The 7,852-nt window shown below is 47.3% G+C and overlaps 1 pseudogene; it reads left to right on the forward strand.

Annotated features, from left to right (window-relative positions):
- Positions 1-289: 289 nt before the first annotated feature.
- On the forward strand, positions 290-6,284 carry LOC138590784 (uncharacterized; annotated as a pseudogene).
- The last annotated feature ends 1,568 nt before the right edge of the window (positions 6,285-7,852 follow it).

The raw sequence follows: 7,852 nt of genomic DNA on the forward strand, positions 1-7,852 counted from the left end.
AGCAGCAAAGTCTGGTAGCTCTCAATTTCTCAGAATCTTTATTTTTGTTGTATTTTTATCATGTTTTGTCAACTACTGATGGATATTTCTGTGGGGAGAAGAGTTTGTTCAAGAGGAGAGCTTATTTTATTGAAACGGAGTAAGTCTGGAGCTGAGATGGAGAGGTGTTTTCATGGTTGCCGTGCTGGTGCAAAGGTGAAGGCTTGGAAATGGAGATGTAAGCAGATGTCTGCCATCAGTCATCGTGGGAGGTGTCAACTCTCTGCCCAACAAAGGTGATGAGTTAGAGATGTTGGTGAAGACTCAGAAAGTATACTGTGAGTGCAGTTTTCTGTGTCTTACTGAAACCTGGTTGAATGAAAACATCTCAGACTCCAGCGTGGATCGACCCGGCTTCACTCTCTTACAGTCAGACAGAGACGCTAAATCTAGTGACATAAAAAAAAAGGAGGGGGCCTGGCTTTATTTGTGCACCAGAGATGGTGTAATCCTGCTCATGTTGCTGTCAAGGAGATGATGTGTTGTCCAGATACTGAATGACTGGCAGTTGATATGCGCCCATACTTTGTACCAAGAGAATTCAGTCATATAACAATACTGGTGTACATCCCACCCAAGGCAGCTGCTGAAGTTCCACGTGAAGTTCCCCATGAAATAGTTGCCAGGATACAGACTAAGGTTGAGGCCATTCTAATCAACACGGATCATCCACTTCATCACACCTTGATGGACCAAAGAAACAACGGTGGGGGACGGCTCGTCTCTCTTCGTTGCAGGACGGAGAGATGTAGAAGATCTTTTGTATCCACAGCCATCAGACTTTTTAATTCTTCAATAAAGACAAGTGAATTTCCCTTTGGGGATCAATAAAGTTATTGTTATTGTTAAGAAGATTATCTCTAAGTTCATGAAAACCATGCATGGTGTGATCGGCTCAGGACTGTCACTGAGTAAAGATGGGACAGTTAGGACTGGGGGTTCGAGTTCCAAAAGAACCAAAATTAAAGAACCTCCATGATGTCAACCCTAACTGAACCTTTATCTGAGTGACCCAAACAAGCAGACGATATGACGTGAACCACGTGATACGTGGGTTTCTGTCTGGGGGCTCTGCTTGTGAACGGAGTCCCAGGACCAGCTGGCTGAGGGGGCAGCTCTGTCCAGTCTCTGTAGAGGTGAGGGCTCTGTTATGGAGCGTGTCGGGGTCACTTTCTTTTAGATGGTTATAAAATTGAAATGCTCTCTTTTGGATTTTGATAAGTAGTGGATATCGTCCTAATTGTGCTCTGCATGCCTTGTTTGGTGTTTTCGTTGGATGCGGAGAATGGATTCACAGAATTCTTCATGCAGAGTCTCAGTTTGGTGTTTGTCCCAATTTGTAAAGTCATGGTCTTGGTTGCCGAGTGGACCCCAGCCCTAGCACCCATAAAGGGAGATGGGTTCTGTAATAGAATCCTGGTGGAGGTGTTTGTTAATGAGGGCGTGGAGGATACATGTGGTCTGTAGTTCCATGTGCTGGTGGAGGTGTTTGTTAATGAGGGCGTGGAGGATACATGTGGTCTGTAGTTCCATGTGCTGGTGGAGGTGTTTGTTAATGAGGGCGTGGAGGATACATGTGGTCTGTAGTTCCATGTGCTGGTTGGAGGTGTTTGTTAATGAGAGTGTGGAGGATACATCTGGTCTGTAGTTCCATGTGCTGGTTGGAGGATACATGTGGTCTGTAGTTCCATGTGCTGGTGGAGGTGTTTGTTAATGAGGGCGTGGAGGATACATGTGGTCTGTAGTTCCATGTGCTGGTGGAGGTGTTTGTTAATGAGAGTGTGGAGGATACATGTGGACTGTAGTTCCATGTGCTGGTGGAGGTGTTTGTTAATGAGAGTGTGGAGGATACATGTGGTCTGTAGTTCCATGTGCTGGTTGGAGGTGTTTGTTAATGAGAGTGTGGAGGATACATCTGGTCTGTAGTTCCATGTGCTGGTTGGAGGATACATGTGGTCTGTAGTTCCATGTGCTGGTGGAGGTGTTTGTTAATGAGGGCGTGGAGGATACATGTGGACTGTAGTTCCATGTGCTGGTGGAGGTGTTTGTTAATGAGAGTGTGGAGGATACATGTGGTCTGTAGTTCCATGTGCTGGTGGAGGTGTTTGTTAATGAGGGCATGGAGGATACATGTGGTCTGTAGTTCCATGTGCTGGTGGAGGTGTTTGTTAATGAGGGCGTGGAGGATACATGTGGTCTGTAGTTCCATGTGTTGGTGGAGGTGTTTGTTAATGAGGGCGTGGAGGATACATGTGGTCTGTAGTTCCATGTGTTGGTGGAGGTGTTTGTTAATGAGGGCGTGGAGGATACATGTGGTCTGTAGTTCCATGTGCTGGTGGAGGTGTTTGTTAATGAGGGCGTGGAGGATACATGTGGTCTGTAGTTCCATGTGTTGGTGGAGGTGTTTGTTAATGAGAGTGTGGAGGATACATGTGGTCTGTAGTTCCATGTGCTGGTTGGAGGTGTTTGTTAATGAGAGTGTGGAGGATACATGTGGTCTGTAGTTCCATGTGCTGGTTGGAGGTGTTTGTTAATGAGAGTGTGGAGGATACATGTGGTCTGTAGTTCCATGTGCTGGTGGAGGTGTTTGTTAATGAGGGCGTGGAGGATACATGTGGTCTGTAGTTCCATGTGTTGGTGGAGGTGTTTGTTAATGAGGGCATGGAGGATACATGTGGTCTGTAGTTCCATGTGCTGGTGGAGGTGTTTGTTAATGAGGGCGTGGAGGATACATGTGGTCTGTAGTTCCATGTGTTGGTGGAGGTGTTTGTTAATGAGGGCGTGGAGGATACATGTGGTCTGTAGTTCCATGTGCTGGTGGAGGTGTTTGTTAATGAGAGTGTGGAGGATACATGTGGTCTGTAGTTCCATGTGCTGGTGGAGGTGTTTGTTAATGAGGGCGTGGAGGATACATGTGGTCTGTAGTTCCATGTGTTGGTGGAGGTGTTTGTTAATGAGGGCGTGGAGGATACATGTGGTCTGTAGTTCCATGTGCTGGTGGAGGTGTTTGTTAATGAGGGCGTGGAGGATACATGTGGTCTGTAGTTCCATGTGTTGGTGGAGGTGTTTGTTAATGAGAGTGTGGAGGATACATGTGGTCTGTAGTTCCATGTGCTGGTTGGAGGTGTTTGTTAATGAGAGTGTGGAGGATACATGTGGTCTGTAGTTCCATGTGCTGGTGGAGGTGTTTGTTAATGAGGGCGTGGAGGATACATGTGGTCTGTAGTTCCATGTGTTGGTGGAGGTGTTTGTTAATGAGGGCGTGGAGGATACATGTGGTCTGTAGTTCCATGTGCTGGTGGAGGTGTTTGTTAATGAGGGCGTGGAGGATACATGTGGTCTGTAGTTCCATGTGTTGGTGGAGGTGTTTGTTAATGAGAGTGTGGAGGATACATGTGGTCTGTAGTTCCATGTGCTGGTTGGAGGTGTTTGTTAATGAGAGTGTGGAGGATACATGTGGTCTGTAGTTCCATGTGCTGGTTGGAGGATACATGTGGTCTGTAGTTCCATGTGCTGGTTGGAGGATACATGTGGTCTGTAGTTCCATGTGCTGGTTGGAGGTGTTTGTTAATGAGAGTGTGGAGGATACATGTGGTCTGTAGTTCCATGTGTTGGTGTAAATCCAATCTGGCTCTTGCTCAGGACACTGGCTCACTGAGGAAGTCTTGCAGTCAGCTGTTGAGGATGCAGCAGAATAATTTTCCCAGATTGTTGCTGACACATATGCCTCTGTAATTGTTTGGGTCAAATTCATTTCCACTTTTTAAAGACTGGTGTGATAATTGCTTCGCTCCAGAGGTCAGGGAAATGTTCAATACTCAGAATGAGGTTAAACAATTTTAATATAGCAATGTTATATTGGCAATGAGGATTTGTCCTCGTACCTACCTTGTGAAGTTATGGAGGAAGTTTCCAAGTTTGTCTCAAGGATACAGACTACACAACACAATAAGGTAAAGGAACAACAGACAAGCAAATTCCTTTCTTTACATGCAAGACACAGCAATTCCCACAGAAAACAACAATCAACTCAAGGAAGACATTTCAGCAAAGCCAGCAAAACATGAGAAGTGGGTGAAAAATCTGTCCAACAGGGAACTCACCCACCCGGAGAAGAATGTCTTAGCCAAAGGTCTAAAAGCTATAAGAAGCAATAAATGATCGGATACAGAAGCAGAACAACTGAGGTTAAAGGAAACAGCTGCCCTCGCAAGTGCTAGAGCCCCCCACAACCAACCTTTCCATCCAGGAAAGGGGGGCATTGGCATCTCTACAAAGAGACAAGAACATCACTATCTTGCCAGCGGACAAAGGAAGATGCACAGTGGTGCTTAACACAGAAGCCTACCATTCTAAGGTAACAGAGCTTCTTAGTGACACAGCCACCTATGAAACCCTCAGATAAGATCCAACTATTGGCTATAATAAAAAGGTTATCAATTTCCTACAACTTCTTGAAAAGGACAATATAATCGACAGAACATTTTACTACCATCTGTATCCAGGAGAAGCGATTTCCTGTATTTATGGACTCACAAAAATTCACAAGGAAGGAGCTCCACTCAGACCCATCATCGGCAGCGTCAACTCAGTCACCTACAACATATCCAAACACCTATCTACAGTCCTAGCCGCCATGGTTGGTAACACTCCACACCATGTGAAGAACTCCCAGGATTTTACCAACAAGGTAAGGAACTTAACAGTAGATATATGATGTGACCTCCCTTTTCATATGCATTCCCTTCATGGAGGCAGTCAAGACAATCAAGGAGCGTCTGCTACAGTACACAACCCTACCTCACAGAACCACTCTCACATTGGACCTTTCAGTACAATGAAGGTTTCTACAGACAGAAGCATGGCTGTGCCATGGGCTCACCAGTGTCTCCAATAGTGGCTAATCTCTACATGGAGGATGTAGAGAGAAAAGCTCTAACTTCCTTTACAGGAGCTACCCCATTGGTTTAGATTGTTTGCGTGAGTGAGTTTTTTGGCGAACTTTACTTTAGCTTACTTTGTGTTTACTTGTTTTGTCTTTAGTTGTTGCTTGTCAGGGCAGTGTAGTTTAGTGGTGTGCATGTGAGAGAGTGTGTGGTGCGTGTGTGTGTGCGTGTGTACTAACTTGCTACCATGCCGGCAGGCTGCTGCTGCTGAGTTTGAGCAGCTGTCTCGCCGACATGCCATCAAAGTGGTGCCCTCAGTGCAGTGCAGTGTGGAGGAGGCCGGGCTGGCTGTGGGCAAAGTGGTCGGGTATGAGTCTGTGAAGACGGCCTCCAGGATGAACGGGGCCATTGTAATGTTTCTGGATGCTACGGCGAAGGTTAGCGAGGTGGTGGAGAGAGGTGTGGTTATACAGGGCACCTTCACTCCTGTTCTCCCCCTCGTTAGCCCAGCCACCAAAGTTATCGTTTCTAATGCCCCTCTGTTCATTAAAAGTGACATGCTGATGAAAGAGTTGTCCCGGTATGGACAGCTTCTTTCACACATTAGAAGGTCTTAGGTCTCCGGAGGAGGTTGGAGTCGTGAGGGAGGACCCCCCCCCCCCCCATGTTCAGAGTTGAAAGTGACCGATAGCACTCAGAAACAGAAACTCAAAGCGAGTCAGGCTGCGGCAGTGATGATAAAACAATAGAGAATGTAGATGATATCATGTCGGTGTGAGAGACTTTGGGTGAGGACAAGATGAGTGATCAATATCAAAATGTTTTTAAAACAGACGAAAGGGCAGAGGATGGTCACAATAGATGAACATTTTTCTGAATTCAAACGGTTTTTAACGTCCTCAGGCGGATCGGCGCCGTCCTCCGGTGGAGCGACATTGGCCTCCAGTGGCGCAGCTGTGCCGTCATTGGGTGCATTGGCACCATCCTCCAATGGCGCAGCTGCGCCGGTCTTTCAACCGAGCTGCCGGCCCGTGGTCGGGTCGGGCTCGCTCAGCCCAGGAGCAGAGCAGCTCTCAGGCTAAAAAGGTGCAGGAGGATCTGTCTGATGAGGAGTGTGAGTGGACTCCTTCACAGGAGGAGTCCATTGTGTGCTACTCTCTGGAGAAGATTAAAAAGTTTCTCCTGGAAACTAAAGGTCAGAGGGTGAAAATAGATCAGTTTTTCCCTGATCTCAGAGGGTTTGTTAAATCTGTTGTGCGTCTGAGAAAGGAAGAAGATGCTTTCAGTGAGCAGGAGGTGTACAGACTCAAGAAAATGGTGACCAAAGTCAAAGCCCAGCTGACTGAAGATGATGACTAAACCCAGAATCTGTCTCCTCGTGCTGGTGTGAGATCATGTGTGGCCATATCCTAAAGGTTAAAGTGCAATATGAAAATGTGAAGCTGGTTTTAGTGAATGTTTATGCTCCGGTTTTAGCTTCTGAGAGGATGGGTTTTTTAGATGTTTTAGGTGATGTTCTTAACAGTTGTGCTGACGAGTTTTTATTCCTGGGGGGGGATTTTAATTGCACTGAATATGCACTTTTAGATAGGAATCACCTGGAGCCTCACCCAGCCTCAGCGGCCAGGCTCAGGCGTCTGGTGGAGGCGTATGAGTTAAAAGATGTGTGGAGAGGTGTGAACAGAAACAGCAGGCAGTACAGCTGGAGCCACTGCAGAGATAATCTGCTGTCTCTGGCCAGACTCGATCGCTTTTACTGTTTTAAACATCATTTTAGCATCTTTAAGTCCTGTCTTATCTCTCCTGTGGGTTTTACTGATCACTGTCTCGTTCACTGCTCCTTTTTTATCCAGAATGTGAAGGTGACCAGTGCATACTGGCATTTTAACACTGGGCTTTTAAAGGATCATTGTTTTAGAGAAGCTTTTACTTATTTATGGAAGACGCACAGAAACTGCAAGGCTGCTTTTTCCTCAGTGCAGCGCTGGTGGGACTTTGGAAAAGTCCAGGTCAGACAGTTTTGTCAACAGTATACTCGCAACGTCACCAAGCACATGGCCCGCTGTCTGAGTGACCTGGAGACTGAGGTGGTAGAGCTCCAGAGTCTGGTAGATTCTACTGGAGATCAGGGTTAAGCCAGTTGTAAAGCTTAGCTATTGAGCCCTTGCTGTGCAGGTTGAGGGACCGGCTCAGCGGACTGCCTTTGCCCTGGTCCTGTGGCATTGAGCGTCCCCCAACACTCTCTGCTTATGCGGATGATGTGAATATTTTTGTTTCCAGCCAGGGGGATGTTCGGTGTCTGCAGGACACCCTGTCCCTGTCTGAAAAAGCAACATCTACACAGGTGAACTGGGCAAAGAGCGAGGCTCTGCTGGTGGGACAGTGGAGGGATCAGGCGGTGCCAAGTCTGCCTGGAGGACTTGAGTGGGGGAGGGAGGGGCTGAAGGTGTTGGGGGGTTTTTTGGGCACAGAGGGTTACAAAACAAAGAACTGGGAGGGAGTTAAGGAGAAGGTGTGTGTGCTCGGTGGTCTAAATGGAAATGGTTGCTGCTACAGTTGTCGTATAGGGGAAGAGTCCTGGTCTTCAATAACTTGGTCGCCTCGACTCTTTGGCACAGACTCGTCGCTCTGACTCCACCTGGAGGCCTGATGGAGGACATACAGAGGGTCATCCTGGACTTCTTTTGGTCTGGCAATCATTGGGTCAGGGCAGCAGCCCTCTATCTGCCCGTGGCTGAAGGAGGGCAGGGACTTATCAACATCCGGTCCGAAGTCGCCTCTTTCAGACTCCAGACTGCACAGAGGCTGCTCTACAACTGTGGTCCAAGCTGGCTGGACACTGCTCGTCTGCTGCTGAGGAGAGCTGGACGCCTGGGCTACGACAAGCAGCTTTTCCTTTTAAGAACTGAGGATATGGACATCACTGG

This window comes from Semicossyphus pulcher, unplaced genomic scaffold (genome assembly GCF_022749685.1).
Source record: "Semicossyphus pulcher isolate SPU_LCO1_2020_fin unplaced genomic scaffold, fSemPul1.0.p SCAF_14, whole genome shotgun sequence".
Classification (NCBI taxonomy): domain Eukaryota; kingdom Metazoa; phylum Chordata; class Actinopteri; order Labriformes; family Labridae; genus Semicossyphus; species Semicossyphus pulcher.